Genomic DNA, 13396 nt, shown 5'->3' with positions numbered 1-13396 from the left:
GTGCAAGGCGCTTGTGAGACCCAAGGGAAGGACCTGGAGACCCCAGAGTCGCGGGTCGGGGGAGGGAGGCCGTCGCTTAGGAAGCCACACCTCGCGGTGGGAAGAGGGGATGGCAGTTCCGTCACGTTTCCCGCGTTTCTAGGAAGAAAGTGCGGTGATTTCCCCGGAGATGAATAAATACGCAGCGATGAAGCTCACCGGGGCTAGGAGCTAGGAACTTTCAAACCCTTAGTGGGCATATGTCCCCATTTTTCAAACGCGAAAACAAACCCGGCGAGGCCAAGATGCTGGCTCAAGATCATAAAGCCAGTAAGTCCAGAAGCCAGGACCCAGCCCAGGTGCACCTGGCCCCGAAATGCATTAAGGCACCTGCCACTCAGCCTCTGGCAAGGGGCTCAATCTGGATCGTCGCTACATCCCTAATTCTACAAGAGTCGCAGATCTGTCCGAACTCTTGAATGTTTTGGGGGGCGGGGGGCGGTGTCATCCTTAGCAAAGGAGAGATTTACTTTAAACCTGCCTCTCGGAGGAAGTGGTGGTGGTGGGGTGGTTAGTAAGTCTTCTTAAGTATGCCAGGGATGTCTTCTATTTCCGCCGACCATAAGCACGGTGTGGTCGAACTGTTTCACGTAACTGCCTTCCAGCCCCGCACCACTGCACACTCAGCAGCTCACAGCCCGCCGCCGTCGTGCGCCTGTCCGCTGGCACGGAGTGATGCCGAAGCAGCCGCTGGGGACGTCGCTGGTGCCAGCCCCACTCACAGCCACCGCGCAGAGCGCAGCTGCACTGGCGTGCTCGCTTGGAGCCATTTCTTTTTGGTCTTGGCTTAAGAAATCTTCCCGATCATGAATAACTGTAATAAGATCACTCTGGCCCCAGCTGTCCGGAACGGTGAGCAGCCCAGAGGCTCCCCTGGGACGGCCGGCGCGGCACCCCTCCGGTATCTGGTCGGGGAGGGCCTCGCCCGGACCTGCCCGCACCCCCCGGGGCTTCCCCCACCACCAGGCAGCGCCCGCAGCTTTCCTACCACCCCCCGTGGGCAGAACCCTCCAGGAGGCCAGCCCCGCTGGAAAGCGCCCTTCCCACGCAAAGACCCCCAGAGATACTGAGCAAGGGAACTGCGCGCTAGAAACCGCGTGGAGAAACCCAGCGAAGTGGAGACAAACAAGCTTTAACTCGGGTTGCTGGAAACGCAGGCAGAATTCCGAAAGCCCTTCGATTTTTGTGCACAATTGTTTTCCTTTTGCTTTCCCTCTCTTACTACAGTTTCTGGTTCTTTTCATCTCCTTCTTGAATTTCTTGATTTTTAGAGTTTCCAGACTGCCAGAATCCCTGACAGGCGAGGAGATATCACTTCCGGGTCGCGGCATCCTGCTTGGAGGCGGGAAGACCAAGTTCAACTCAAATTGGCAACCTAGTCCCAGTCTCTGCTCAGCCTCTTGGACTTGGGGTTCCTAAAGTTGAGTGTGGCCCACCAGCCACAAGTCGGGGCAGAAACTATACCAGAGGATGACAGAGGAGAAATACTGCGGCTTTCTAACTTGGTTTGTACTTGTCTATCAGCCTTGTTTGTCACCAGAGTCAGATCATCAATTGTTGTTTATTAAACAAAACGGTGGGATACAGGAGCTACTTACTACTTGGCGTTTAGGCAATCATCATAGTCACTCCCTCTCCCCCACTCCCCCCATGACTGTAAAATGAATGAATATAGCCTGCAGGGTTAAAAAATAAGGACCACTCATTTAGCTGCCTCCAAGCTTGGAACAGTGCTCCAGGGGAAATGAGGGTCCAGAGCTCCTAGGTTAACCAGAAATTCAGAAACTGCCCCAGAACTTCCCCACCATGCCCAAAGGAAAGAGGGGGCTCGACAGGGATGAGCACGGCTGCAGGGGCTCTTTAAAACAACTTGTCCTCAGTGTCCACCTGGAGTCGCTACTGTGTGTGGCAGACTGCCCCGAAGAGAAGGATGTGGGTTCCTGCTCCATAATTCTTCCTGCCCAGGCTCAGCATCAGGAGAGTAAAGAAAGAGGGAAAGGAGGAAGTAACTAGGGGATGGAGAGGATCTGGGCTGGGACTGTCTTTGTAGGAGAAGAGCAAACAGAAAGAAACGCTTCCCTAAGCAACTCCCAATCCACAGCTGCCACAGGCCCGCACGCTCTCCTTCCTTGCCTTCTGGCTTTGCCTGTTCTCTCTCACTCTCTTATCCTACCTTCCGCACAAATGCCTCAAATCCAAACTCTAGGCATTTTCTCAAGCAGTCACCAGACTGCCTCTCTGTAGACGGAAGGGGGGTCCAGGACACCACGAGGCGACCGCTGAACGAGTGCTGGGAGGGGGAGGGAGGCAAATAACAATGTTGGGGAGCTGGAGCTCCTGGGGTTTCGCTGCCAAAAGTTGAAACGTGGGTTTCCAGAGCCCCACACTCAGTCCTCCCCCCAGCTTAGGGGTGGGTGGTCCCTTTTGCTTGCTGGACAGACTCTAACCTCTGGCCCTGACAAGTGGAGAAAGGGCAGAGGTGGCCCTTGGAAGTTAGGAACCGCGTTAATCCCTTCCCAGGCCTCCCCAGGCTGACGGGGAGAGCTGTGGATTCAGCTGAGATATTAGCGGTAGAGCAGAAACAAGTCCAGTGAATGTGAGTTTAAATCTTCTCAATGCCGGTGTGGTGGGGCAAGAAAAGTGACACTGAGGGGACACATGTGGTGGCCTCTGGGCTCCCCTGGCTGAGTAAGAGAGTCTGGTAACTTTGGCTCTCATGGGTATTTTGGAGGAATAGGGATAAAGGCAGTACAGCTTGTACAGTGCCCAAAGCTTCGAGTCCCTGCTCCCGAAGTTCCCATGGCCTCAATCACCCTCTAGGAGTGCACGGTAGAGGCTCATGGAAGGCAGCTCAACTCCCTCTCAAGGTCCCCGGGAGACCTGGCCCAGGCTGCAGGACCCCTCAGTGTGTCATCAGCTCCCAGGACATTGCTAGAAGCACAGAAGGGTAGTGAGGGGGCCTGGAGTTTGTTTGCAGGCACGGATCTGTGGCTCCGGCCAGGTCCCTCCTCTCTGCACCTCAGCTTCCTTGCAGTCACACAGGGTTTGGAAATACTCCTCTTACACTTCGTGAAGATTAAACAATATGCAGCCTGCAAAACGCTCCACACATAACAGGCTCCCCTTAGAAGTTAGCTCCTCCCCTCACGCCACCCACCCTGTCTCCCCAGGTAGAGGGCAGGCGGATTTCATTACCCCCCTTGATGGAAGAACTGAGGTGGGGTCCTGGAGGAGCGGCAGAGAATCACTCTTACCTTCCCCTAACTTTTCAGATTGAAGCCCCAGGGCCACTGGCCTCAGTCCTGCTCAGGTGGCAAACCCGGGCCCCTCCCGGCCCCGCAGCGCCCTCAAGGAACGCAGGCTCAGGAGAGGGCGGGGACCACGGTCTCCACCGCGCCAATCAGGGTCCAGTGCACTGTACCTGGACTCTGAGACCCCTGCAGCCCTCTGTCTGGGAGCGAGTGCCACTCCACAGAACGCACTCAACAGCCAAAGCGCTAGCGACTCTTGGTGCGGGGAGCTGTGGCTTCCACGCCAGCCTGACTTGCTTTCTCCTCTCTCTCCTGCCTGGGCGCTTGGCTCTAACTCCTCCACCCCGGGCCCCTCAGTGCCCAGATGCTACGCCTTGGGCCCGGTGCTCCTGAAGGGAAGGCGGGACTTACGATGCAGGCCAGGTCCTACTTCTTGTCTTGCTGGAGGCCCGGAGTGAGGCCTTGTTCGTTGAAAAATCGCCCGTCTAGTCGCCCATAATTTACCAAAAGTCGGGACAGTCCCCGCAGCCTTTTTGTTCCCACAACCGCTCCCTCCAACCTGCTTGAAGGCCAGGGTTAAGACCTCCTCCACACCTGTGCGTCCCTACCCAGGGGCCACCACCGGCACCGCCTTCCTGGGGTCTGGAGATAGATCCCAGGAGAGGAGAGAAGAAGGAAGCCAAGGAGGCCTCACGCTGAGAGAGCCGGCATCGTTCCCATGACCAGGAGAAGGCCGGTGAAGGCCGTGGTCCTGGGAGGGCTGGCTTGGTGCATGGAAGTATTTAGCAGGTCCAGGGCTATCACTGCCTAACAGGGTGTGAAAAGTAATATGAATGTGAAATACTGTGGGAAAACGGAGAGCTTCCAAAGCAGGCAGCGAGGCCCCTCTGCGGCCTGGCCTGCAAGGCCCAGAGCCTCGGCTGCAACACACGTGGCGCCAGGAGACACTGCTGCGGGCAGGGACCGCAAAGGGGACTTGGGGGGAGGGAGGTGGGACCGGAGCGGGGGTGGGGTGCGCATCGAGACGTCGGGAGGGGCCGGGGGAGGGCAAGCTGACAGCACCCCGGGGAACCTGGGTAAAGCACCCGCTCGTGACTGCCCAGGTTGACACAGGACAGCTTCACTACCTCCGCCCTAAATGTGCAGAGGAAGACCTGGAGTTTTAAAATAGATAACCATAGGTTAGGTTAGTAAACAAGATTTTACGGATTTTATGAGACAACCTATCCATCCACTGGATAGAGATGCCAGGAGGTATGCGGGTGCTTTCTGTAGGAGGTGGATGGAGGTGAAAAGGCGAGGTCTTACTCGATGCAAATTTCTCCAATCGATTCCAGATCAAGAGCACATAAACATGACCAGCGTTCCCACACGGTGCCCTGCAGACAAGGACCCGTCCTCGTGGTCTGACCATAACCCCTACGCCCGACCCAAAGAGGCCTTCGGACTCTCCCAGCTCCCAGGCCTCCCCAATCCCTAACTGTCTGGCGCCCGAACCAAAGGCCGGCCTCACCGGGAGCCAGGCCACGGGCCGAGCCCCCGCGCAGCGTCGGCGCCCAGGCACCTTCCCCTCGGGCGAGGGCAGGGCCCTCCAGCAAGGCCTGGAGAAAGCCCGAGGCCGGGGTCTGCCCGCAGGGCCTAGAGCTACATCCCCTGCCCCCGCCACCACCACCACACACACACACCCTGCCCCGAGCCGGGTTCCGGACTGACGCAACGCGACCGGTCTGGCTGGAGCAGCATCGCGGCCCGGGAGGCCTAGGTGCGAAGGCTCCCTTTGGCCAGATGCCCCTGCGTCGTCAGGCGCCTCGTCAGTTTGGAAATGCTCGTACCGCTCGCTCCCGTTTCTTGCTTTCGGGGCCTCGTGCCGGGCGAGACAGCCAGCCTCGCTCTGTCAACCTTTCCCAGACAGGACTGCAGCGGAGCAGCGGGGTGACGGCGCGGCCGGTGGCAGACGGTACAGGTTTGGAGACGGACCCGCAGCTCACTATTCTGAAGCACGAGGACTGAGCGTATTCACGAGGGGATGGCCGCGGTCGCCCTGGTTAGCTCCTGCAAACAGCTCCACGTTCGGAGGGTAAACCCGAGCTCCAGGACCCGGCGTTGGCAGGGGCGCGGACGCAGGCGCAGGGGAGGTGGGCGCGGGCGCGCGCTGGAGGGCCGGGGGCGCGCTCACGCGGCGGGAGGGTGGGGCAGCTGGGCCGGGGCCGCGCCCCCGGGAACCCGGAGCTCACAGGGCCCCAGCCTCCGGGTTCTGTTCTGGAAGCCCGAGACTCGCGAGTCCTCCCCCGCGCGCTCCCTCCCGCGGCCGCGAAGCGGCGAGTGCGCGGCCGAGAGCGAGTCGAGTCCCACGGCCCCGGCCTCCTCCCCGGTCTCCCCAAGCCTCCCGGCGCCGCGCCGCGAGCCTGCCTCCCCCGTGAGCTCACTTCCTCCCCGGCGGCCCCCGGAACCGCTCCCGGCCGGCGCGCGGGCCTGGGGCGCTGGGCCTGCTCCGAGCTCCTGGGCTCTGCTCGGGCCGAAGTCCGCGAGCTGCGAGGGGGTCGGCCGGGAGGAGAGGAGAAGTCGAAACTTCTGGAAAGAGAGGAAATGGCTTCATTCGTGGCCCAACTCAGAGCGCGGGCCGAGGCCGCCCGCTGCCCCTGACTCGGCGCGGAGGCCTGCGTCTCTCTCCGTCCTTCTTTCTTTTTATTCTTTTCTTCTTTCTCCTCCGCCCCTGGTCCCCTAGTTTCTCCTTTAGTTTTCACTTGTGTTTTAAAAACTCATATGCAGGCACGTTAAAAAAGTAATTTCTTATGTAAAGTCGGCAGCGGCGGAGGGAGAATTACAGATAGGCTTGGATTTAATTAGCTGGTAATTCTCCTCTCCTGCCCCCTTAAACGGAGATTCTAGTGGTGCTTCAGGGCCCACAAGTGACTATGACAAGCATATTTTACCTTGACATTAAAATGCTGTCCCCGGGGCGTAATCCAAGACCGGGCTCCACTTATTCGGATTTCGAACTTGAGCTCTGAGGCCTAAACACTGCTCCCCAGCCCTGGAATGATGGCTTGTGGGCGCTGTTTAGTTTCCCTGCTGATTTTTCATTTTGTCCGGTTCTGTTTCTGAGGCTTCAGGAAGGACGGCCCATGGCTGCCAAGGACCCTCAGTATCCGACCGGACCGCCTCCAGCCTCACACCCCACCGAGACCCACGCCCAGAGAATGAAAGAATAGTTTTAAAAGCGTGAATGTGGGCAGAACCAAGAGACACCTCTTGGTTCCGCCACGCAGAGAGGAGCCCGAACAGAATCTTCAGCCGGGACAGCTGACCGCATCTGGCGGCGGTGCGGGTGGACTGTTTCCCTGTAGAATCCAGCAGCCCGGTTTCGTGTTTCGTGACCGCGCCATGTCTCTCCTCCCGCGCTCTCCTCTCCCCCACCTCGCCTTTCTCTGTCGCAGTGATCGACCAGCCTCCCTTCCTCTGCGATTCCCTACGAATCGTTACTAGTCCCCTGGCCCGACCACAGCCCCTCTCCGGCCCAGGGATGCAGCTGCCCGGAACCCGGTACCCGCCTGACAACTTCCAGGCTCTAAGGGAATCGCGTGTCCGTGTTGTCACCAGATCCACCAGCGCTTTTGATGAGAGCTGCTTCGCTTTTGGAAACATCACTCCCTCTTTTTTCCCAAGACAGAAGAATTTCTTCTCCTGGACTGGCTTAAACACACACACACACACACACACACATGACAAAGTATCTGTGTTGTGAAAACATCAGGCCCTAACAGCTGTCTTGGAGTCCAGTAAAGACTTTCAAGAAATATGAAGATAGGCCTCCAGTAACCCACCCCCAGATTATCATTTCTCTGGCAACCTTTCTTCCCGCCTGGTCCTCTACATCATTTTTTTTTTTTCTTCAAAACTTTTCCTACCGCCACCTCCTCCTTACTTATACCTTCATCTTTCTTAAAGGAGAGATCCCTGAAAATAACTATCTAAGGAGAGCAGAGGAAGCCACCACCCCCAGTTTCACTCATTAGTGGCACATGCTGGCCAGGAACCAGCAGCATCTTTGAGTCTTCTCATCTGTAAAGAAGGGGTTAGAACTCCCAAGACCCATTTCCACTCTTAAATGCTCTACTGTTAAGACAAAACTTTTCTTCTGTATTTCTGAACGATTGAAGATTATATATACATATATATATATGTATATTCCAATAATGTCCTGTGTCAAGAAGAGGAGGACATTTTAAACTTCTGCCAGTACCCTCTTTAGCCCTCCCAGACCAGCCTTCCCTGCAGGCATGAAAAGACCCTCAGGGTGGAGAACACCAGGGGTAAGTCTCCTGATCACAGCCACCATCCAAGACCACTTATGGTCACATGACTCATTAGGACCCTTAATCCTCATCTGACCTGCCGATTCAAGCACCGCCAGTGAAACCTCATAAAACTGGTCAAGAGGCTGGCCAACATATGCACACATTAATTAGAGTTATGTGAGCCTTAGGATTCCAGTCTGATGAACAGCTCCAGGGCTGTAGAGGGCAGGGGTTTGGGGTCCTTTTCGCCTACCAATGCCCTTTGGTCTTACCAGGACATCATTTGAACTCAGTGGGTGATCTGAAAGCTACCCCCCTTCAGAAGGTGGCTTAACCACAGTAACTAAGGCTGAAACCTGGCAGTGGGTCCCTAAGAGGGACAGGCAGGAATCTGTTCAGAGGAGGAAAAGGGAATCAGCAGTGAGCTTTTATTGTTATTATTGCATCTAGTATTACTATGAGAGAGAGGCAGGGAGAATCCCAAAGTGAAGGAAGAGATTTTGGGCATTAATGGAAGGCGTGGATACTGAGCAATCCTGTCCCTGAACACACACACACACACACACACACACACACACACACACACACACACACACACACACACACACACAGGGTAATAGATAGCTATAGATGCTTTCAGTCCCACTGACAAGGATAAGGGAAGGCATGGTGAGGAGGAGTGTGGGCTTCAGCCAATTTAGCAACTGCAATTCTGGCCAGGTACCAAGAAGTCACAGAACACCCTAGATAGCAGAACTGGCCCCATCTCTGGCAGGGGCCCCTGTGCATGACACTTTTCCTACAAGGCATGTCTTCTTCTCCATCTGCATCTGACTCCTAGATAGACGATGGTCAGGGTCAGTCACTGTTGGACAGCAAGACCACTTGGCCTCTCTGAGAACTGCGCTGATAAAACTGATGTAACTGGAGGTGCCCTCTGCTCTGTATAGGGAGCAATTAACCCTGGCTTTATTTTTGTCTCGTTGAATTGTAAAGGACAAAACGCCTGAGGTCTATCAAGTCTACATATACTAACTTATTATACTGCAGGGTTTATCTCAGCTGTGTTAAAATACAGGTGCATTTCCCAATCACTCCCCCGCCACCCTCCACTGCATTTATAACCCATACAAAATACCTACAGGCTAGAACATGGCAAAACCTCTCTGAAAGTAGGAGGAAGTTTATTTGTGATTTCCTTGGTGCACAACAATTTAGTCCTTTTAACTTTGACTGGGGGTGTGTGTGTCAAATTTGGGGACACACCAAAAAAGGAGAAGCCACATTCCTACAGTTCTAAATTTGATAACGTCACTCTTTCTACTTGCTTTTCTTCCTTTCCTTCTTCCCCTTTGCCTTAATCTTTGGATTCAGCAACAGAGAAAAGAAAATCGAGTTTGGAGCCTTAAGGATCATTTGTTCTGCATGTGCCCTGTCTTCCCTTTCCCAGATTTTTTTTTTTTTGTGGTATGCGGGCCTCTCACTGTTGTGGCCTCTCCCGTTGCGGAGCACAGGCTCTGGACACGCAGGCCCAGCGGCCATGGCTCACGGGTCCAGCCGCTCCGCGGCATGTGGGATCTTCCCGGACCGGGGCACGAACCCGTGTCCCCTGCATCGGCAGGCGGACTCTCAACCACTGCGCCACCAGGGAAGCCTCCCAGATATTTTTAAATTGCAAATGGGAGGCATCTCACACTCTAACCAGATTTAAGCCTCTTCAAGTTCTTCAAAGCTTCCAGGGATCTGCCCCCATCCCCCAATCCCTCCTGATCAGCAGAACAGATACAAATGGAATAACTTGCAGCCTTCCAGATCCAGAGCAGTTCTATTCCTATTTGCTTTCTATGCATTAGGAAGCTCTGGAGGAATATGCAAGAAATTAATAACAATGAGAAAGAAACTGGACAGATAGAGAAAGGCTATTCACACAGACCTTTTGTATATTTTTGAACCATGAGAATGTACTGCGAATTCATGAGAAGTTAACTGATCAGGGCATATATGAGAGACATTAGGTGTTGAGTACACTTAGACATGATATCACATTTTGAGGAGGATCTAGAGGCCATCTACGGAGAATATGGGATTGAAAAACATATAATAAAACTTTCTGTTTTGCTCAATGGGTCATAAGTTGGAAATCTGACTAGAAAATAATATTTTAATGCAGAAGTATAAAACTTTAGGTGAGGCAGAATGTACACTACTCCTCTCCTGTTCTCAGATGGGAATATTTGCCAATTGAAAGCCATTTGCCCCTCCAGTTAAGCCAGGTTACTAGAAACACTGACTTGCAGGACTGGCCAAACCCTCTATCCTAAGTGGAAAGACTGAGCTAGAACACAACTGAAGAAGAAAGATTGATGCTTCCTAATAGATGCTTGAAAATGGACAATTTCTTGTAAAGGAGGACAAGACCCTTCCTTAGAAATGGCTGCCTGTCAGCCTACTCCTGCCTTACCCCTCTCAGGGTGGGCTGAACACTTCACCCTAGGACAGCTGCCCATTTCCCTAGGCTTTAACCAGCTGCAAAAGTTCTTCTTAGTCAAATTCTACTCAGGAAGCCTAAATCAAAAAGAGAGTAAAAATTCCCTTAGTGATGTTAACTCAGAAACTAACGGATCAACTAAGCAGTGAGTTGAACAATCAACCCACTCCACCCCCGGATCATTGCACGGTCCCTGGATGCCAAAAAAACCTTTAAGTTAGACTGCCTTGCTCTTTAAAAAATATGCAAATACAGATAAACAACAAGATCCTACTGTATAGCACAGGGAATGCTTTTCAATATCCTGTGATAAACCATAACGGAAAAGAATATGAAAAAGAATATATATGTATAACTGACTCACTTTGCTGTACAGCAGAAATTAACACAACATTGTAAATCAACTCTACTTCAATAAAAATTTTAAATATGCAAATAACTCCACGCCCACTGGGGACCCATCCCATCAGCTCACACTAGAGTTTACACACCACCTGCAGTTTTTCTGGTGGCATTAGCTCCTGCTAGTAAACAACTTAAACCATTCCTGTGGCAAAGGTCAACTGCAAAATGAAAGGGACCTTAGAAAACTTTTATATAAAGGTATGGTATACGGAAAATCACAAGGGGGCTTACCTTCGTTCTATCCACTCGTGTTAATAAACAATCCTCCCCCAAACACAAAATCGGACCCTCTTTTCCCCACGAAAACATGTGATTTCTAAGGAGGAAGTCGGTTATATCAAAAAATGGGAGAGATTTCTGAAGAGGGACTGGGAGAAAGAGCAGGGCGATGTTTCTGAGACCCCCAAAGGTGGTATTTGGGGGAAACGGTAGGGCAGGAGGGAAAGGGAGGGAGTTGAAAGAGTCCTTGGTTTCCCCAGCTGTTTGCGGCCGTTGGAATATATGGAGCCGGGGTTTTCCAAAGATGACAAGGGATAGAAAGTACAAGTCTCCCTCCTCCCCCCTCCCAGGCAGGCCTTCCCCCAAATGAAGATATATCTTCAGGCTGGAGACTTTTCCTCCTTCCACAGGGAATGAGCCGAGGTCACTTGGAACAAAGTCTCAACATTTAGTTAAAAATAGCAGAGTGATGATGGAAGCAACAAAAGGAGTCAAGGTCTTTGTGCTAAAAAAACCCTTCAATCTCAGGTCTGGCCGGTAGTGGGAATATCCAAACGGGTTCTTTATATTTCACGTTTTATAGACAGTCTTTTCCCTAAAGGATATACTTCCATTAGGTCATAAATGCACCAGCAGATGAGAGAGATGAGAGAGAGGCAGGAGGTGTGCACGCGCGCGCGCGGATCAGCGGGGTCTTGGTGGGAGGCGGCGTCCCGGCGTGGGGCTCCGTGCCACCCACTCCTGTGGGCGGAGGTCGGGGACCGCGAGTGGAAGCAGCCGTTGGAGACGCTTCCTCTCTGCTGCTTCGCTTTCTTAGTTCTTACGTTTCCGGTGGGTCCACCGAATCTTCCAACTGCCCAAGGTCCAAGCATTTACTCACCACAGGCCACAGAGGGGTGGGGGAAATGACGTGCCTTTTCAAGAGAGTTTAAAATTTTCACTCGATGAAGTTTACTTGTTGGGGCCTCAGGGCCAGAGCCTAGGAGGGAGGAAAAGGGGTTTTCTGGCGACTTTCACTTCCCACTGGACCGGGTTGGAGAGGTTTACCTCCCCCAGCACCCAAGGACTGCGACTAGGTACCCTGCTCCAGACAGGAGAGGGCTCTGCAGACGGGAATCGCCCGTCGCCGACAGCCACTTTGGCTTCTTTCAGCCTATTTCTCCAAGTGAGTCGGAGTTATATACGCAACCAGCATCAGTTCACCGCCTATATCGAGTCCCGGAAACTTGAATCCGCAGCACTGATCTCACACTTAGAAGTTGGTACCAGTTTTGAAATTATTGTAAAATGCCACCTGGATGATATATCGTCTGTCTAGGCCAGATTAGCAAGCCACGAGCGCATACTCTATGTTTAAATCACACCCCGAAACGCGGAGAAAATGTTTCAATAGGGATCTACACGCAACAGAGGGAAACTGGAGCAATAATTATTTCCCTCTTTTTTGATTTCCTGTTTCTAAAGAAAGCATTGTTATCAAGGACGAGTTAGGTAATGTGAACTAAAAGGCTAGCGGGTCGCTGTCGTTTAAGCCCAATCACAGTTCGTAGTTCAAGGAAAACTGCCTTTAATTGACACCGTGTATATATTCCTCTGCTACTCTCGGGCTCCCCAGGCAGGGACGCCCCCAAGAGTATTTATTTCTAGGGCTGGAAACAAAACAACTAACCCGGTCTGCTGCGTAAGAGAGCGTTCCAAGATGGACTGCCGGAGAAAGGCTTTTTGACCCCTGTGGAAATTAGTCATATTGACAGACGCCCGGGGAAGGTAAATTACCCCGCGCGCTGACGTTACGCAGAAGCGCGCCCGGTTGCGCCTCCGCCGCGGCGCCCGCCGGGCCAGAGGCTCTCAGTTGGTTTCTCCAGATTCAGACAAAGCCCCGCTCTGCTTCTCTGGGCCTGGGATTTCAACGTGAAGGCGATGGAGAGAGCGGTAAAAAAGATGCTAGAGAGGGCAAGAGAAAACCAAAAAAGTGGAGGGGAAGAGAAAACGCTGTGCGCCCGTGGCACGGGCGAGCTGGATGGAGACCCGGAGAAAAGGAGCAGTGTCCGCAGGGGAGGGAGGGAGGAGGAGGCGCGAGGGAGAGGGCCGCGCGGCTCCCGGCTCCCAGGTCCGCCACTTGGGAGGTCCCGGCCCCAGCGCAGGCCCGGCCAAACGTCCCCCCGGGAGGCTCGCGGATCGGGCGGGGTCGCAATTACACCTCGGCTCCAGGCGAGGACTTAAAAACCAAGTGGCTGGGGCTGCAGTCTGGAAGCAAGGCCCTGCGGTCATGGGGGGGGGGGGCGGGGGGGCGGGCCCGTGCACTGAAAACTTTTACAGGGCATGTGGGTACAAGAAAAAAAAAACCAAATAAACCACTTTCATCCAGCGTGGGCCGTGAAAATAAAAGCTGCCTTCTGAAGGGGGCGAGCGGGAGTTTTGAAATTCAGTGTGTGTTTTGCTCTTGTATAAAGAGTTTTGTGATTTTACCTGATAACCAGGGGGAATGGTAGGGGAAATAACTGAGATTTTTTTTTTTTTTTTCCGGGAGAGGGCTGTAATAGGGGTTCACAGGTTTCTCCCAAATCATCCTGTGTCCCCGGACTGCAAACAACTGCATACATCCATATGGATCATTATACACAGTGTGGCGGGACCCTGCGAGACCGGGTTATTGTTGACGTAAAATAGGATCTAGTGGTCCTACCTCTTTGCTT

This window comes from Hyperoodon ampullatus (genome assembly GCF_949752795.1).
Source record: "Hyperoodon ampullatus genome assembly, chromosome: 6".
NCBI lineage: Eukaryota > Metazoa > Chordata > Mammalia > Artiodactyla > Ziphiidae > Hyperoodon > Hyperoodon ampullatus.
This window is presented reverse-complemented; position numbering follows the sequence as displayed.